At 40.1% G+C, this 19,427-nt stretch overlaps 1 protein-coding gene across 1 annotated transcript in view; it reads left to right on the top strand.

Moving 5' to 3' along the window:
* The first annotated feature begins 10,885 nt into the window (after positions 1-10,885).
* The window catches only part of LOC118123686 (protein TANC2), a 48,368-nt gene continuing 39,826 nt past the window's right edge, over positions 10,886-19,427 (top strand). The window contains exon 1 of the mRNA XM_035181208.2: positions 10,886-11,154. The gene's annotated coding sequence lies outside the window, so the exon portion shown is untranslated. The remainder of the gene's footprint in view (positions 11,155-19,427) is intronic.

Below are 19,427 nucleotides of genomic sequence, written 5' to 3' on the forward strand. Positions count from 1 at the left end.
ATCAATTTGTTGTTTTTGATATCTGATCCAATGTTTTTAGCCAAAATCAGACCACTAGTAATCCACATCATATTTTATTCTTTCAAAACCGCACATTTTCCTTGAAAGGTACAGACAGTCACAACAAGAAAACTTTTTAATGTTTGTTAAATCTGTAACTATGATCTGATAACAGTGCATGAGGCAGATAATATTAGCAAAAAAAACGTATCTGACTCACTCTGGCTCCACCTACAGCTTTACTGCAATTTGAAGAATCCCAAACTCTCATTTCTAATCCGCAATCCCAGTGCGAAAAGATCAGTGTCACTCACTGCTTGTCCATGCGCTGTTTTGGTACAGAAAGTTGTGAAGTGGAGCCGATGTTTGTCCTGACGTCTGTGTAAAGTGTGCTTGCACAAGTGACAGCTAAGAATGTCACAGTGTTGGTTTAACATTACCACAAGTTGGCTTCTGAGCCCGGCCAGCAGCTCTCATATTACTGTAGTGAAGTGGGCTATGTTTTAGCTTCATGAAAGTCTCTCTGTTTTTTTTCTGGTTGCTGTGGTTACTATCCTGTGCCGGTACTGCAGCAGGGAGGGGCTTACTACTGACTGCATCTTTAACTCAGATGGAAAGTTTTGCGCGGTGTTCCTGTTTGCAGTTCTTTTCAGAAAAGCAAAGATTTATACATATATGTCCTGTATGCATCGTTGGCATTACTGATTTATAAATTTAAGAAAAATAAATTGTGACATTGTGTTGTTCCTTTTGTAACTAGTGCCACTGCTGCAGCCCACCATCGACCTGATATCTGCTGATGTGGACTGCACTGGAGTCCTGAAGCTGCAGAGGTCTGAGGTCACAGCTTTGTCATCAACTTTCTTTCGATTTCACTCCCAACTCCTGAAGGTGTTTTCTCTCTCTTCTTCTGTGGCTCCAACATCACTGACAAGCTACAGTCAACCACACTCAGCCTCCTTTGAGTTCCCCGTAGCTGAGTATGAACACCAGGGCAACTACAGCTGTGTGTGTGAGGTCGCATTGTCCTCAGGACATTTTCTGGAGTGACCACATCGATTAGCGTCATGTCGTTAAATGTCATTCTGACTCAAATAAAACAACAATTGATGCATCTATTTTCTATGATTTTTTGGACAGGTTTGTCTTCCTCTTGGATTTAAAAGAATCAGTCTAATATGTAATTATTTTCAACTGCACATCGCATCCATGTTGCTCAAACATTGCAACTAATCAATAGTTAACTTTCCATTTTATTCTTCATATTTAACTAATTCAAATAAATGAAAAAAGATATCATCTTTACTAACCATGATTCATGGTTACTAAACTTTATTGAACCGACTCCTGAACACTGTGCAGTGATGTATTTAACTGCATCATTTAGTGCTAGATCTTCTTCAGGCAAATCTTTTGCCAAACAGCCATGTATTGGATACTAAAATGATCACTACGTCATTCTTTGTAATATCGACTGGTATGTTATTATTAATAATAATAATAATAATATTAATATTATTGTGGTATTATTTATTTATTTATTATGCAATAAACATAAAATTCAAAGTTCAAAGTCAGGTAAATTTCAATGCAAGTGTCATGATCACAACCAACAAGACATTTAATTTATTTATCCCATGCTCTCTGACTTGGTGAGGAAGCAAGTCTTTGTTTGCATCCTCTGTGTGTGTGTGTGTGTGTGTGTGTGTGTGTGTGTGTGTGTGTGTGTGTGTGTGTGTGTGTGTGTGTGTGTGTGTGTGTGTGTGTGTGTGTGTGTGTGTGTGTGTGCGTGTGTGTCTGTGTGTGTGTGTGTGTGCAAATAGAAAATTGCATTGAAATTCTCAACGTAGCTTTTGCCTTCAACACCACTCTCTTTACTTGAGTCTCTGTGTTCAGCCGTCCTCTTTCCCTTCCTGGACTATTTTGGTTACCTATTATCATCCTGATCAACATTTCTCCCAAGAACTCAAGATGTGACAACAGTCACAAGGAGGAGTGTCAATCCTTTTTGTGGTAGAGGCAGTGTGAATTACCCTTTGAGTTCTGGATCTTAAACACTTTCTTTCTTTCATGCATCCTCCACAGACTTGCCAGCTCCTTTAAGAGCAGGGATGCTCATTACTGTATACGCAAAGACTAGTTGTCTGCAGCAACACCAAATCTCAAAGACAGAAGAAGGGAGAAGCAGGGTCATACTGGCCTCAGAAACAACCATTTCAAGCTGTCTTGTTTAGCACCGTAGTTCTCCTCATGGGTATCCATCAGTTCTAGTCAGGACCCATGCCATCGAACCACTCCCAGGAACACACTTGGAAACTTAATTCCCTGTGTAGTTTCTTTTCCAATCACATTGCTCACAGCATGAAGTCTGCTCTCTGAACCTTGGGGAAGGGCTACCATAAAATGCATCCAAAGCTTGTTGACAGCTTGCCAAAGCCAACACTCTTGAGCCTTTGAAACTTTCTTACATCTAAGTGAAAAACAGGTTCTATTGTCAACTCATTCTCTTTGCTTTTGAGTATCTTGAAAATGCTACAAGCACACCTACCTCCCTATATGACTTAGAAATGACTATCATTTGGTTAAATACTGTGAACATATTGAGCATTTTGCCATACCTTTTGGTTTATCTGTAGTCTAATTGTCTTCTGTCTCTTTTGAATTAAATCTTTCTTGATATCTTTTACAATTTTGTTTTAGTGTCACTGCATGCAGACAGTCTTCTCCCTGGCAAGAAAATGTTTAGTATAACCATTAGTTGCTATACTGGTTCCTCATGAATATTCTCTGTAACACCCCTCTTGCACCTATTATGATCCTCCCAGATCTAAGGAGCAGTTTGTTGTCCAAGGTTGATACTTCTTATGAAAGTTAGGGACTGTATTTCCCCCAGTGCTCTGCAATCTACCAAATAGTCACACATGTACATTCTTCCTGCAACATACAATATCTCTAACTTTAGCATGCAACTATTACATTTTGCAACCAGGAACTGCTTGCTAGTTGGCATTCATGAGTACACATTATTTGTAATAGACTATACATTACAGTGTCAAACTCAATTCTGTCTGCCTTGATTCAACTAAGGAACACTGTCTAAAAAACAATATTACCTTCTAAAAAGGATGTTTTTCAATAGATACGGAGGAAACATTTAACCATCACTTACTTATGGGAGGTAACAAAAAAAAGATAGGATTTTAAATTCTAAAAAAAGATAGCAAAACAGGACTGTTCATCTACTTTTAAATTAGCCCCTAGAAACACTTCCATTATGTTAGGAGTATTTGCAGTGAATTTTCTTTTCCAGGCACCTGTTGTCAGAATTGATGAAAATGTTTTCTCATTAGCATGTGTTGTCATCTATCTGCATGTACGGTATAAAAGAAACAGCTTGCAGGACTGTATCTTTAATAGGAAAATAAATATACCAGAAAAGACACATCCCCAGTCAATGTTTCTCTCCTAGTGTCTTTGTTGCTGCTGGTCCCCTGTAGCTGCTGGGAGCCTGGTGCTGCTCCTGCTGGTCCCGGTGGTGATCTGTCTGGTCCGCAGAGACCGCCCAGCGTGCCGCCTGGAGCTCCTCAATGTCTGTGCTCACAGGACACACTTTACATTATGTGACTGTTGTAATTTATTTTATATTTTCAAGTCACACTTAAATATCTCTGTATCTGTGTTCCTGACTGTGCAAATAACTGTGTGATTTCCTAGTTAGCTCTCATATTCATGCAGATCCTCTTTCCCCTGCTCATATTCAGTGGCTGTCAGGAATCACTGTGAAGACCCTGACGATGAGGTGGAGCCGCTCTGTGTGAACTTTGAACAAGTGAAGGGCAGTTGGAGCAAGCCAGCGGACTGCTGAATGCAAAGAGTGAATATCTTTGGTTTTGGTTGATTTATGTATTTTGTTATATGGGGAGCAAAATCCAAGAGCAGATCAAAATCAGGAAACGGAGATGAGCACAAGAAATGTGTCCAAAGCAGAAAATATCTGATGCAGTACAGTTTTGAAACTAAGCAGGGGGCTATTTGAGGGCAAATGTAGGGTTTTGTGTGTAAGCATTACAAAATCTAAATGTGAAATCAGCCAGTCCTGCTCTCAAATGAATCGGCCACTCTTAAATAAGTAAGAATTATTTGTCTAGAAGTTACATGAGGTTGGCAGGTTGAAAGAAGGGATGATTTGGATTTTAAGGTTGTTTTGATAGGTTGCCTGTCTGTTTGTTGGTTTAATTTTTTTATGCAAGAAACTACTGCACCTATTCCACTAAACTTTGCGGATGGATGGGGCCCCGGAAGAACCCTTGACATCTAGTTTTTGATTATTCTTTTATATTTCTTCTATAAGAACTAAACAAAATCATGGTATTATTTCAGTGTGAAGGTATCGTCTACTGGAGTGCCATTCTAGTCTATCAAGCAATTCAAAGATCAATTTGTTGTTTTTAATACCTTTATCTACCAGTGTTTTTAATAAAATCAGACCACTACTATCCATCATGTTTTATTCTTTGATTCTGCCAACACACATTTAAGACACACTTAAATATCTATTTATCTGTGTTCTGACTGTGCAAATAATATGTGATTTCTAGTTGGCTCTCATATTCATGGCAGATCCTCTTTACCCTGCTCATGTTCAAGTCGCAGTCAAGATTCACTATAGAGGCCTGAGGATGAGGTGGAGCAGCTCTGGGAACTTTGAACAAGTGACGTACAAGAAGAGCCCGGTGGGAGCAAGCCAGTTTGGTGGATGAAGATCATGATGACCCCTGGGGGAGAGAAGAGCAATGAGAGCGGTGGTTGTGTACAAAGCCAAGTGACCAGTGCTACTGACCACGATATGTATAAACCAGCCCTTTGAAGACTAGTTGGACATTACTCTGGAAAGCGAAGATGTTTATCAAAACATTTAGTTTTCTACTGCTGAACAAAGCACAGGGATTAATGGAAGCCCACATACAGTATTATGTATTTCAAAATAATGCAATGTGCTAGTCCTGAACAGGTTTAAGTAAGATTTTTGAGTGTGCCATCAATGGCCAATATAGTGCCACAATGCAGTGTGTAAAAACACTTCCAGAAAGATCTTTAAAATTAAAAAAACGAGGATAGAATATTTAGATAAGCATTTATTTTTCATTTCTCTTTGTAAGTTTAATCGGTAACTGCAGTTATCCCAACATTGCACCTGTGAAATAACTTCTTGTTTGTAAAATCTATAAGAATAACACATTGATAATTTTTTTCTTTTACAATCTACAACATAACATTATGATACTATAGAATAAAGTCAATTGCCTTTGTATGTTTCTAAGCGTTTCTAAGCTTGTGTGCGTGTGTTTTTGTTTGGCTGTGTGTTTTTCAGCTACTCTCAAATTTGTTCAGAGTATTTACACAAGAAGGTAATGTGATGAAATTTATCTTGAGATGTGAAATAAAGGTTTCTCAGACCGGGTTGTCTTTGAAGTTTTAATTATTAGCTCTGCGAAGAGGTTACACAGTCAACAGCAAGGCTTCAGAGTGCAGTTTTGAGTGTACCGTTCTCTCGTTCAGCTGCCACCACAACTGGATGATATGCACAAGTGTGTTCTTTATCCACTAGATGAGAACCGAGTTGTTTGACAGCTTCGTTTCTGAAGTGTCTGCCGGTGTCACTGGAAATTCTGCAAGAATTCCCCATGGTGGAATAATGTCTCTTAACAATGCTTTGGTGACCACGCGCAGTTTGTTTTGAGGCAGGAAAGGCTTCAGCCCATTTTGACCACATGTCGACCATCCTTCAAAGCAGTGGTTACCTTCCTGATGGTGATAGCTCTAGCAATCCATCATCAGATGTTCAAAGGTGTTACAGGTGGTGGGTGTGCTGCCTAATACAGACTACAGCCACTAGCCTGCCAACATTGTGTGTGAGTGCAGACTACATCTGACAGTATTTTTTGAGCATAGGTGGAGAAACATTTAGTAAACCAATGTTCTGTGATCATAGATAACATCCACATTTTTAGATGTGTTGCCGTGAGCTAACTTAGCATGATGAGGAAAGAAATGTTTTGGCAAACTGGGTTTGTTGTCAGGACCATACCACACACCAGTTCAGAACATAGCACCAGACATCTTCCATTGGGAGATCTCAGGAGGAGTGACAGTGGACTGTACTGCAGAGAGAGAGGAGGACATATCAGAAGTGATAAATACTGTTTGTGTATGAAAAAAAGGAAGTGACATGTCAGATGTGAGTGTAACAGCCTGTTTTTTGAAAGAGGAAGTGGTAGGCGAGCCGCAGCTTTAGCAGCAGCATCAGCCTTGGCATTCCCAGAGACACCACATCCGTAGCACGTGTATGTGCAGTACATGTGCATACAGCAACAGTCTTTGGGAGCAAAATAGCAGACAGAAGATCTGTGATGAGACCGTGGTGTGCTATCTTTTTACCAGAAGATGTGAGGAAGTTTCTGTGTTGCCAAAGAGCGCCAAAATCACGAGTTACACCGAATGCATATCTGGAGTCAGTGTAGACTGTGAGTGTTTTACCAGTAGCCAATTTGCATGTTTCCGTGAGTGCAATAAGCTCTGCTGCCTGGGCTGAGAGGTGATGAAGAAAACTCGAGAGGAGAACATCATTATCTGAACAAACAGAGAAACCAACACAGTTAGTACCAGAGACAGGGTCACGTGAGGCGGACCCATCTACATACAGAGTCAAGTCAGAGTTAGAAAGAGGTTCGTCAGAAAGGTCAGGTCGTGGAGTCACAGTTGTGTTCTTCCCCGTCGTCCGGAAGCGGAAAAAAACCATTGGATAAGTCTACAACCGAAAACCACGCTGCGTCAGGTGGAATTTGGGAAAGCAGCGTGTACAGGTTGGGAACAATAGGCGATCGAGCAATTACAGCGTCATTCACAGCCTTCAAATCCTGCACAAATCGCCCCTCAGTAGGTTGACCTTTGTCTCTGATTTTCTTAACTGGAAACAGTGGAGAGCGGACAGCTGAATCAGGGCAGGGGACAATTACACCAGCCTGCAAAAAGGATTCAAAAACAGGGCGTATCCCCTCCACCACTTCCTGTCTGAGTGGATATTATATGGTCGATAATCAGATTTTGGAGTGATTTTGACTGGGTCACAGTTTCTGATGAGGCCCACATCTTATTTGTCTTTTGCCCACAGTGTTTCAGGCAGATCTGAAAGTAAAGGAGAAACATCAGAAGGGCTGGACAACATTGCATAAGAATAAAGGTGATTTTCAACCACAACAAGTGAGCGTGTGGCTGGAGAACAGAAGGTTGGAGAAACTTTTAGATCAAATGCACTCAGACTGGGTGAATACATTACGCCAGGCGTAGTTGTGGGTTGCCAATCAACGGCAGCCTGGCATGATCTGACAAATGGGCCTACGTCGTGCAACTGGTCATCATGGGACTTGGAAAGCGAGATGTGAGGGCTGGAATTCGAGACGCGAAACAGTGCCATTTGCTGGTCGGTGAGTGAGACGGCAGCAGCACGTCTGGAACCAGACCAAAAAATATTGGACACATTCAGAGAATCATCGGGAAAAGGCAAAAACAGAGATTCATACGCGTGATCTGCTGTGTCTGTCACATGTGAGGTGCAGTGCAATGAATCAGTGTGCATAAAATCTGAAAAAGGGGTGACAAGAGAGCGTGACATGGAGAGCAGATCAGTTGAGGTTTTTATAGGAAGATGCCACTGATATACAAACAGCTACTCATGTGTGGTTTGTGACATGAGGAAAAGAGGTGAAGAGGACTCATGTGTAACCTTCACTCCCATCAGGGGAGGATACCAAATTGAGGCCTAATGCAATCATCAAATCTCTTCCTAATAGAATAATTGGGCAACAGGGAGACAACAGAAAATCATGTTCAAGCCTTATGGGATGTTTTTCAAATTGAACCGTGCACGGGCGAGGTTTTGTGAAATTTTCCTTTGCTGTTGCGCCGCTTGCGCCTTGAGAGAAAATAAAGCGACCACTCATTTCAGGAGATGTGGGCAAATCCTAACCACAGAATAACCTGCACCAGAGTCGACCATTAAATTGAGTTTGTGACCGTTAACACACAGTTCGAGTTGAGGCATTTTCTTAAAAGCATCATTATTATATTTAACATTGTGTGTGTGTGTGTGTGTGTGTGTGTGTGTGTGTGTGTGTGTGTGTGTGTGTGTGTGTGTGTGTGTGTGTGTGTGTGTGTGTGTGTGTGTGTGTGTGTGGTTAGTACAGCAAGCTGTTCTTCATTGCATGAGCGTGTGTCTGTGTGTGTTTTACTTCCCTTTTTCTGCTCCTCTGTGGGTAGGCAAGTCATCTTCTTTCCGCCTGCTCCCCCTCACTTCCTCTATTTCAGTCAGCAGTGAAAATTATTGCGACTGACTCTTCGTTGGTTGGTAGAGTCTGGTCTTGTCACTGCATCATATTGAGGAGGGTTTTGTCGTTGGGGAGGAGGAAAGCAGGCGTCGAGGGGAGGAGCGCCACACCCTGTAAATGGAGGATACAGAGATCTATGTGATTTCTTTTCAACTTTCTCAGTTCCTTTAATCTCTTCTCGTTTTTTCTTTTTTAACCTTAGCCATCTGTTTAAATGTTTGTTTTCAGTCCCTACATTCTGTTTCTTTTCCCACATTTCAAGACATTTCTTATTGTCTTCTATGTCTTTCCATATTGTGACCTTGACCTTTTTATTGGTTTTTAATTCTTCCTCTTTCTTGAGGAGCAAAGTCTCTGGACCACATTGGAAGAATGGTCACATTTTCCCGTCCCCACTTTGCAATCATAGAGTCCACACTAGGACCCTCTGGGTCCAGGAGATCCTAACTTCCCTCGTTGACCAGCCTTATTAAGTAAGTGTATGAAATTGTGAACATCTACAATTTCCCCTGAACACTCAATTTAAGACGCGGACGTCTCCATGAATCCTTGTTTCTTTCTCCGGCAAAACAGGAAAAATGCCTTCAACTAGGATGATTGCCTTGAGGATGGGTCAGATAAACATCATTAACAACAATAATCCAGAGACAATGAGTAATACACCTGTTCCAAATAAAACCATAAACGTGTCATTTCCTATGTCTGTTTGATTTTCTATTTGAGAAATCCTCTAAACAGTCATGAAAAATCAGAATTTCAACATCTCACCGGATATAAGATGACCAAAGAGAGGTCTTTGGATCCCTGTGAAGACGGTCCAGAACCCCAGTCACTTCGGTCCTCTCGTCTCTTAAATGTCAGAGGTAGAGGCAGAAGATTTTTCTCTCCCGGGTGGCCAACCACCGAAGACTTCTCGGGTCCAGACGATCTTTCAAGGGATCCTGTTCGTGACGCCAAGTTTGTAGTGGAAATTTATCGCGAGATGTGAAATAAAGAGTTTCTCAGACCGGAGTTGTCTTTGAGTTTTAATTATTAGCTCTGCAGAGGGTTACACAGTCGGCAACAAGGCTTCAGAGTGCAACCACGAGTAGTTAAAAAGACAGAAAGCTGATTTTCTTCAGTTGAGCCTGGTCAATGTGTTTGTGTTTGTGAGTGTGTGTGTGGACACAGTAGATTTCTGCTTTTGAGTCTCTGTGGGGTTTGATTGTGTGTATCTCAGATGAATAAAAATATTGTTAATATTGTTAACTTAATTTGTAAATTTTGTTGTGTGATGATCATCATAGAGACCACAAGCCAAAATGTGTTGAACTGACAATGAAGTTGTTCTTCATACTACTAGTGCGCCTGGAGTGTTGATCTCTACACACAAGAGATGGGGTTCTTAAGGACGTCTCCCCTCTGAAAGGTACGTCTCTGATGATAGGTGGAACATCTTCAAGAACCTCACGCAAGTCCAGTTGCCCTTGTGTAGACGTAGGAAGCAGAAATACCACGATCTGGATGAGAGCCTTTAAAGACCCCAGATGATAATATCTGTCTTTAAGAGGATAGTTAATTGAAAAATGAAAATCCACCCATTATCTACTCACCACTATGCTGGTGGAGGGGTGGGTGAGGTGTTTGAGTCCACAAAACACTTTTTGAGTCTCAGGGGTAAACAGCATTGCAGCCAAATCCAATACAATTTAAGTAGCTGGGGATTCCTTCAAACAGAAAAAAACAACAGAAAAAATATAAAATGCCTCTCTATGTCCTTAAGCTTCGACATTCAAATTCGACTCGAAACGTCGTCATTTACATCATGTTTTTAGCCTAAATCTCCCCTACCGGAAGTAACGGTAGTATCGATGCTACCGTGTGCCCTGCACGTGCCCTTGGGCGAGAGCTTGTGCGGATATCAGAGGACATTTAGGCTAAAAATATGGTGTAAATGACCTTGTTTAGAGTCAAATTTAAATGTCGGGCTTACACTCGCACTTGGATGACACCACAGGAGCAGTATGGAGGCATGTTTTGTTTTTTACTGTTGTTTTTTTACGTTTGAATAAGGCGTACCCAGTTACTTCAATTGTATTGGATTTGGCTGAAACGCTGTTTACCCCTGATACTCCTAAAGTGTTTGTAAACTCAAACACTTCACCAACCCCTCCATCGGCATAGTGGTGAGTAGATAGTGAGGGAATTTTATTTTTCGGTGAACTATCCCTTTAACCCACCTTTCTCCCATTGTATGACTTCACTCTTACCATGAGTCAATGTGATTTGATTTCTTTAATCTTCAGTGGGTTCACTTGTGGCCTCTGAGCTGTGACCCTTGCTGTGAAAGCACCGGTGCACATTAGCCTTTGACCACTAGATGTCCTCCTCCTCATCATGACAGCTGCTGGCTCAACTGTAGCCGGGGATCCTGTTGTTGTCTGTCGCGCGCGCACACACGCACACGTATAAGCACACTGCGCTTCCTGGCCACGCCCCTCTCATGAATAATTCATCAGCTACCGGAGGAGGAGGCTCGTGCCCCCGGAGCTGCTCAGCTCGTGTGACGGTTAATAATGGTCACAACATCAGCAGAGACACAGACACACAGAGACACGGGTGAACGGTAATGAATGGAGAATCTGCCTCACGCACAACGACCCCGCTGGTTTGCACCGGAGATTTACAAAGGAGCGACCGAGGGTTTGATATTAACCCGACCCCAACCTATTATCTGCCGGCCTCACATTATCCTCACCGCCGCGGGTCTGCGGGGAAACAAACACTCACGGTAAGCTCAGTGTGTGTCCGTGTGTCCCTGTGAGCGAAGGAAGTGGAGATAGATATTGTAGTAAGATGGCTGGTGTGTGCGTGCGTGTGCGTGTGCGTGTGCACGCGCGCGCGTGCGTGCGTGTGTGTGTGTCCTCATCTCCCACCAGTGCAGCCATTATAAAAAAAATCAACAACCTAATATTAATAATGATATAATTATGATAAATAATAACAATTTCACTCATTATCATTGTTGTTGTTTAGTAGTGGTTGTAGCATGGCCCCTGGTAATGGATGAAATCATGTAGTAATCTAGTGGACTCTGAGTTACTGCAGAGATGTTGTAATGACAGTGTAAATCCTACTTCACTAGCACAGAAGCACATTTTCATTGTGCTATGATGATGTTACAGCCTCTACAATGTAAAACACAAACGGTGGCTTACCAGTTAGACATTAGGACAATGCTGTGGCTGTAATGGAGGAGCAGAGAAAAGTCCAAAGGAACAATTTTAAGATGAGAAAAACTGGGAAATATCAACTGTGTGAATGTGTGCGTTAATTATTTTACTTTGTCCCGTTGTCATTTCTCCTGCATTTTGGAATGATTCCATTTCCTGTTGGTTGTACTGTGCTGGGTGTGTGTTTGAGCCAGCTGGTAGAGAACAGTAGTTGAAACAGAAATTATTTAATTAACATAGTTTTTTTTCTGGCGGATGAATCTGTTGGTGATGGTATTACCAACTTACCTATACCTACTTACTTACCTACCTACCTACCTACCTACCTACCTACCTACCTACCTACCTACCTACCTACCTACCTACCTACCTACCTACCTATACCTACTTACCTACCTACCTACCTACCTGCATCCATCCAAGGAGGGGGAGCTGGGCGATAAGTGAACATTTGAGGAGGTCTGCTGAGGGTGGGAGGCAATGTGGTTCAGGACCCCTGAAGGCCATATGCTGCTGCTGATGTTGAAGGCTCATGATATGATATATCATGATATTTTGTTATTATAACATGAAAATAAACATTCTTAATGATATCTATGCATCAGAACATTTTTTAAAAAACATTCTTTCTCTTGCCATTTTGCATTAACCTAGAGAGAGACAGGAAGCAAGGGAGGGAGTATGACTTTGAACCATGTATGTTGAATGTGCCTTGCATATTTTGCCACCGCAAGCCCCACAATAGCGGATCAATTTTGATAATTAAATCAATTCAAATAAAAATTATGTGGGTATGCTTTACCATCCTGTAGCTAACAGAGGATGAATTGAGGTGTTGATATCCTTGAGTGGACAGGCTTGTCAGGAATGTTGTGCGACCAGGGGTAGGCAGTCAAGGAGCACTTGTTTTTTGTGGATGGGATGGAGGGTGCCAGAAAAGATCGAGCGGGAGTAGCAGGTAGAGGGGCAGAAGGTCTCAGGGTCAGGGGCAACTGTGGATAGAACCCAGATGGCATGACCCCATTTATTATCCTAGATTCTCACAGGCTACCTCCAATATGTATTCATATAAGTGTAGGGCGTAAGCACCACAGCAAAAATACAGACACACTATTCAGCAATAGAAGCATCGCTCCAAACACAATGTAAGCATACCTTCTCTTATCAAAGTCAGTTTTATATCGCAACTAGTAATGTAAGTGTTCTCAAATACATCGGAAATTGGACTTGTAAATTCAGAAAAACAAAAAACAAATATGTATAAATGAAATCCACTTACACTTTGGTGCCTATAACCAAAAACACACTTTCTGTGAAATTACCAGAAAACACATCAGACTGGATGAAAGCAACTCTGGACATTAGCAGCCAATGGTGGCAAACTCAGAACACATCTACATGGCTACATAGCTAGCTAGTTGTCGAGCTATGTAACTTATATATTAACGTATCTAGCTTGCTATTTTTGCATCTTGCCATAGCAGCTATTCTGTATACAAAGATGATCAATATGACACCCCAAAAGTAAAGCCAAAATACACAACTCTGCAGACTGTGGCTCCAAACAATGTCTTCAGAGGACAATGGTAGCACCCATATCCAGGGTATTTGGCTTCATTTTTGTATTTAGAAACCGATGAAGTGGAGACATGTCGTCCTTACATACAGTCATGGCTTGCCATTGCTTCATAAAGGCCTAGACTATATAATTGCAGTTAAAGTGCTCTCCTACTTTTTTATCAAATCTCTGGACATGTTTATTCCGAATGCAGAAACATTGCTCTGACCAAGATGCATCTCTCTGGCTTCTTTTCCTAGACAGTGGTGGTGCAATGGGGTGTAATCTCATGTTAATCTGCCTAACCCTGTAGTTCGTAGTCTGGGTTTAACACTGCCCCCCACCATGTCAGTCATTAGTTTAATGCGATCACTCATACAGCATCATTAGTGCTAATTAAAAGTATACAAAATGTTGCCAGGAAATGTAATGTGCATTTTTTCCCTATTTTTTTTATGTTTTATAAATTCCATAATGATTCCAGCACCTTCTTGCCAAAATCTTCAAAATATTTTCTCAAACCTGCCTGGCAGATTCCCTCTGGTCTCATCTTAAACCCAGTACACTAAATTTGAGTTTATAAGCAGGATATCTATTAAAAAGTAGTGATAACTATTAGAAATAAGCCATGATGCCAGTGTGCAGTGCCTTTGTATGAGCGCAATTTATCACTTGGGCTTCCTGTGGTCTTGGAAATGGAAAGCACATGATTTAGTGTCCTGGTATCATATTCCATGTGGCAAGGATGAGTGAGTGTGGACCACCTGGCCGGTGTCCTTGATGTTCTTTTGATCTTTCAATATTGCAGTGGCTAATGTGCCTGTTATAGTGTGGAGTGTGTGAATAATTTTTGAACCTGTCCTTTAGCAGTTTGCAGTCCCAAGCAGTTTAGTTGCCTTACTCTCTTTGTGGTAGTGAAGGTTACAAACACAGGTGGAAATGTATATATACTATAATCTGTAAGCATCAGTCAGATGCTAACTTTGTTGGACTTTCAAGTTTTAAAAAACTAGAAGGCAGATGTATAAAATAACCCTTGAACACATTTTCTTATTGATGTTTTTAATGATTATGATTGTGTGACTGTATAATCTGCTAATTGCTAAATACATCGGTAATGTCAAGGTTTTAGTTTGTGAAAAAAAATGAGTCAAGTTGAGTTGAGTACTGACCATCGGCTAATTTGAGCAAATGATAAACAATAGTCGGACTTGCTGAGATGTATTTTTGATGAGAATCTTGGGACAATCAGAGGTGAGCAGCAGACGTAAATAAATTCAATTACATGAGGATTATATGAGGTTTTTCAGATGTAGATTTTACACTGGATTAGTAAAAATGGTGGACAACCTGTCATTGTTAGCTCAGGAATAAACGCAGACAAGGTACCAGTAGCTTGATGCCATTCTTGTCACATAAGACAAGCTTTAAATGACTTCAAAAAGTGTATAAGTGTTAATCGTTTACAGCAAGAGGAAAGGGGAAAAGGTAAGCATGTCAGTTAGCCCTTTGTTTGTTTATCTCCAGGAAGTTTTTTTTTTGGTTTGGGGGTACGAAAACACACACACACACACACACACACACAAGCTTGTGCACACACTCACACACTCCCTTCCTGTATGTAGGCAAGCTGAGGGAGACCTGAGCGATTGCAGGATGTCAGGATTGACTTCTCTGGGGAAGAAAGATAAGAGTGTGTGCGTGCGTGCGTGCGTGCGTGCGTGCGTGCGTGCGTGCGTGTGTGTGTGTGTGTGTGTGTGTGTGGGTGGATTCAGTTGAAGGCAAGGCCATCTGCACTCCACTATTGCTAATAACAAACACACTTACAGACACACAACCAAACCTAGCGCAGCAAAATGGTCCTGGGCAAATGCTCTGGGTTTAGTGTGTGCGTAGGTGAGGTGTGCTTCTGAATAAGTTGTGTGAATGATGCTGTTGATTTCCTCGACTTATCGGAAGCTGCACTCATCTGTGTGGTTGTTAAAAACGGGAATCTCTTTGAGGTGTTGAAGAAGGGGGCAATCAGTCAGTGCAAATGCCAGGTTGACCTAACGTAGAGGCAGCACGAAGGGCGACGCATGCCTTGGATCATCAGAAGAAACTTGTGAAGTTGTTTGAGAAATGAAAACAAACACACATAGACTAGGCTAACATTAGATATCACCAGGGAACAGGTAGAACAGGTTGGATTATTTGCATTGATTTTGCATCAGCAACAAGTCATTTGCATTCTTGAAGAACGTGTATGCTGATGTTCGTTCTCAACCGCGTCCCTAATCCTCTGCTGGAGACGCTCTAGGAAACTCAGGTACCCACCAAATCAACTTGGAGCCATCCCCTTGTGCACCATGAATATCTTCACTAAATTACATTTGAATCCATTCAATGGTTGTTCAGACATTTTACAAAAAGTCTAAACTGTCAACCTGATTACACAATCCATATATTAGTGATTTTAATCCACTTTCTTCATCCTTAGTTTTGGCCTATATTGATGCTGATTTTTTTGTATCACAAATCTGATAAAGATGTAATGGGCTGGTACAAATTGTCTTTACACAACACATAACTACTACAGTGTATTACAAATATATTTACAGTGTAGAAATGTTCTCATCAATAGTCTCTGGTGGCCAAGCTATCGAATGGTGACACACATCTGTGGCATTTCTGTGATTCAGTTTCATCTAATATTTTATCTGGCATATAAGCAGATATGAATATGCTGCATCTGCAATAATATATATGTATATATATATCGGTTGGTTGATTTAGCGCTGGGTCTGGACACTGCAGTGGTCAAACTGTTCTTGCAAAACAAAATCAAAAATGTTTTATAGTAAACTTCAGAATATGTTGTTTAGTTTGTTGTGTTTTTTACAGTGATTGCAATAGTTAAAATACGTTTTTTAATGTAACATTAGCAGTGAAGTGTAAGAGGAGATATTTGGAAATGTAACTGAATACATTCAAAACAAGTTAAATTTTAATATAATTGTAGCCTGATTGGTTAGAATGTCAGTTGGTAATACTTAAACAGTGTTGGGACGAAATTGGGTCTGTGGTGTTTCTGTGTTGTGGATTTACAATGGGGCTACTTTTCTCTCTGTAGATATGCTAGCATGATCGTGACCTCCAGTTGGCAACACTTCTTAATAATGACTGCACTGTATGGGGTTTAATAATTTTACTTTGTCAATGCCACACAAGTATAAGGATACAGAATTCTTCCCTGATTGATTTGTCTGTCTGGAATTAACAACCAGTTAAGGTCAACAAAGACCTTACAACATGACTGTTTGGTAGTAGGTGCTTTTAGAATTGGTGACTGGAAAAGAAACAGCGTGTTATTTGTTAATATGAGGAATTTGTTTTTAGCATTAGGTTGCTCTGCTAACACTAGCATCAAGCTAAGCGCTACATGTATGGTTATCCAGACTTGTTGTCCTGTGTAACTTGTGTCGGTATCAAATTTGGACAAAACTCTTGTGTGTTTGAGACAGAAAAAGTTGGAGGAGGTCAGATGGAGACGTAACTGACAACAGATGGTGTGTGTGTGTGTGTGTGTGTGTGTGTGTGTGTGTGTGTGTGTGTGTGTGTGTGTGTGTGTGTGTGTGTGTGTGTGTGTGTGTGTGTGTGTGTGTGTGTGTGTGTGTGTGTGTGTGTGTGTGTGTGTGTGTGTGTCTCTCTTTCACACATATGGACACACACTCAAATGAATGAGCTTCTCACCACGTCGCCCCTGAGTCACATTTACTGGCATCAGAGTGACTCAGATCACATTTTCACATCTCTCTTTCTTTTTCTATGTATTTGTGGTTTTTTTGTACAATAACACATAACTTAAATAGCTAAACTGTACCTTTGACATACAGTATTATATATATATATATATATATATATATATATATATATATATGTGTGTGTGTGTGTGTGTGTGTGTGAGCCTCCATCCAAAATACACTTTGGGAATAATAATGAAGTTGATATGGTTTATCTTTTAAAAGTATCACATTATTGTGAAGATGAACTCAGCAAAGTTATTAATGACAATGAATGGAACAATGCATTACTTCAAGTGAATGACTACACATCTTGTCCCAGGCTTAACCTGCCAACTCTAAACTCTCCAAAATATATTCCAACGTCACTGATAGATGTCACATGTCACCAGCAAACATGACACACATGTTTTGGTCTTGTCCTCGCTTACAGGATTACTGGTCACCCATTTTCAAACACTTCACTGAAGCTTTCAATATAGTGCTGACACCATGTGCAGAAATTATAATTTAATCGGGAGGACAACAAAGAATATTATTGCATTTGTATCTTTGTTAGCACACCAAATAATAGTGTTGGAGAGGAAGTCTTTTTGCCCTTTAAGCATCTCTACGGTTTAAGAACCTCATGATGTTCCGAAATTTAGAGAAAGTTAAGTACAACTTGAGGGGATCACCTGGAAAATTGAGTCTGTTTGTGGACCCATGATTAGTTACATAGTTAAATTAAAGACCACAGGGCAAATTAACACCCATTACTGATATACACTGATCATTTTAATTCATAATTTTGCCTGTTCTTTTGGTTTATTACTGACTCAGTTATGTTGAAAGGAAGGCATGGTTATGTATTCATTTACTTACTTGTTTTTTTGTGTGTTTGCTTTTTCCTGTTTCTTCAAATCTTCCTTTTCATTTAATTAAAATTCCACCTATTTATTTATTATGTATTTTATTTTGATCTCGAACCTTGTACTGCAACCTGTACTGGGTTGAAGGATGGGGTTGTGTAAAAAAAACGAGTCCAAAATATTAATTGTATTTCTTTGTACCTGTTCAATGAATAAACACAATTATGGTGAAAAATATTAAGTAACATTACACACAAAAATGTAAAAATGTGCTACCTTATTGCGGAAAAGAAAAGACAAAACAAAGTAATGAATACTACAATAACATCAGTAATGAAGTATGTCATTCAATGAAATAACTACATGTTAAGTATATGCCATAAGATATAATATATTCAGTCTGTTATAGTTTTATTATACATTTTACCCATGCATCAGTCAAAAAGTTGTAATATGATTATGGCATCAATGCCAGTGAGACAGAAAAAAAGACCCACAACAGGTCAATGGTCTATACCATCTCTACTATCTTTAATTGGTTTTATACTACACACTTTTATATTTTGTTTATCTTCATATAACAATTTAAAAAATATATATTTTCTGCTACAAACCCCAGATAAAATGTCATGCTTGTGGGCACATCAAACATGTCACCATTGATACTGACACATTGGAAACAGTTCACATAGGTTGATTGTTGATCAATGAAAACTTAGTGCTAATAACTCAGGACTGTCTGTTCATGCTGGTCCCAACACTAAAGATTCCCTGCGTAGGATTTAGTGACATCAGGTGGTAAAGGTGCATATTTAACCAATTGAACAACATATGATTTATTTCTAATAAATGTGTATTGTTTAATTTTAGTGTGAGTGTGTGTGTGCGTGCGTGTGTGACTGGATGCTTGTCATCAAAGATTAGCACATTGATACACATTACACACATGCAAATCTAAGCTAGCTACTGCTGTGTGTACATCACATCTAAGAAATAACACGACATCTGGCTGCTGCAGCCAGAAGCTTTTGTGTGACTCTTTCTCAGACAAGGATTATGCTTATTCCTGACTAGCCATGCAGATACTTCAGTCATTCTGACTCTGAGTTTGAGACATCTGCTGCTGAGTCTGGTTGTAATAGGAAATTAATGTTTATTCTTGTAAATGAAAAATGTATTTCTTCGAGTAGTAGTTTAAACACTTAATGATGTGTTGTTTACTGTCAACAGTGGCTTATCTGACACACACACACACACACACACACACACACACACACACACACACACACACACACACACACACACACACACACACACACACACACACACACACACACACAGGAAATGTAGGGAACAATGAAAAGAGAAAGAAGAATACTTTAATGTCTAAAGTATTTAATACTGGAATTCCTGTGCAGCTCTTAAACCAAAATGAGAAGAAAAAAAACTTGATCCACACAGGGAAATTTCTTTAGTACAATGGATAAAACTACCTTGAGGAAAGAGGATAAAGTAAGAAAAAAGAAACACTACTATAAAATATTAATTATAAAAAATATACAGTACGTGAATAGAAAAACATACGAAGGCAAATGTACACTAAATAAAAAGTAATGTATGAGTTAGAGTTACAGAAAGTT

The sequence above is a fragment of the Hippoglossus stenolepis genome, chromosome 16 (assembly GCF_022539355.2).
Source record: "Hippoglossus stenolepis isolate QCI-W04-F060 chromosome 16, HSTE1.2, whole genome shotgun sequence".
Lineage (NCBI taxonomy): Eukaryota > Metazoa > Chordata > Actinopteri > Pleuronectiformes > Pleuronectidae > Hippoglossus > Hippoglossus stenolepis.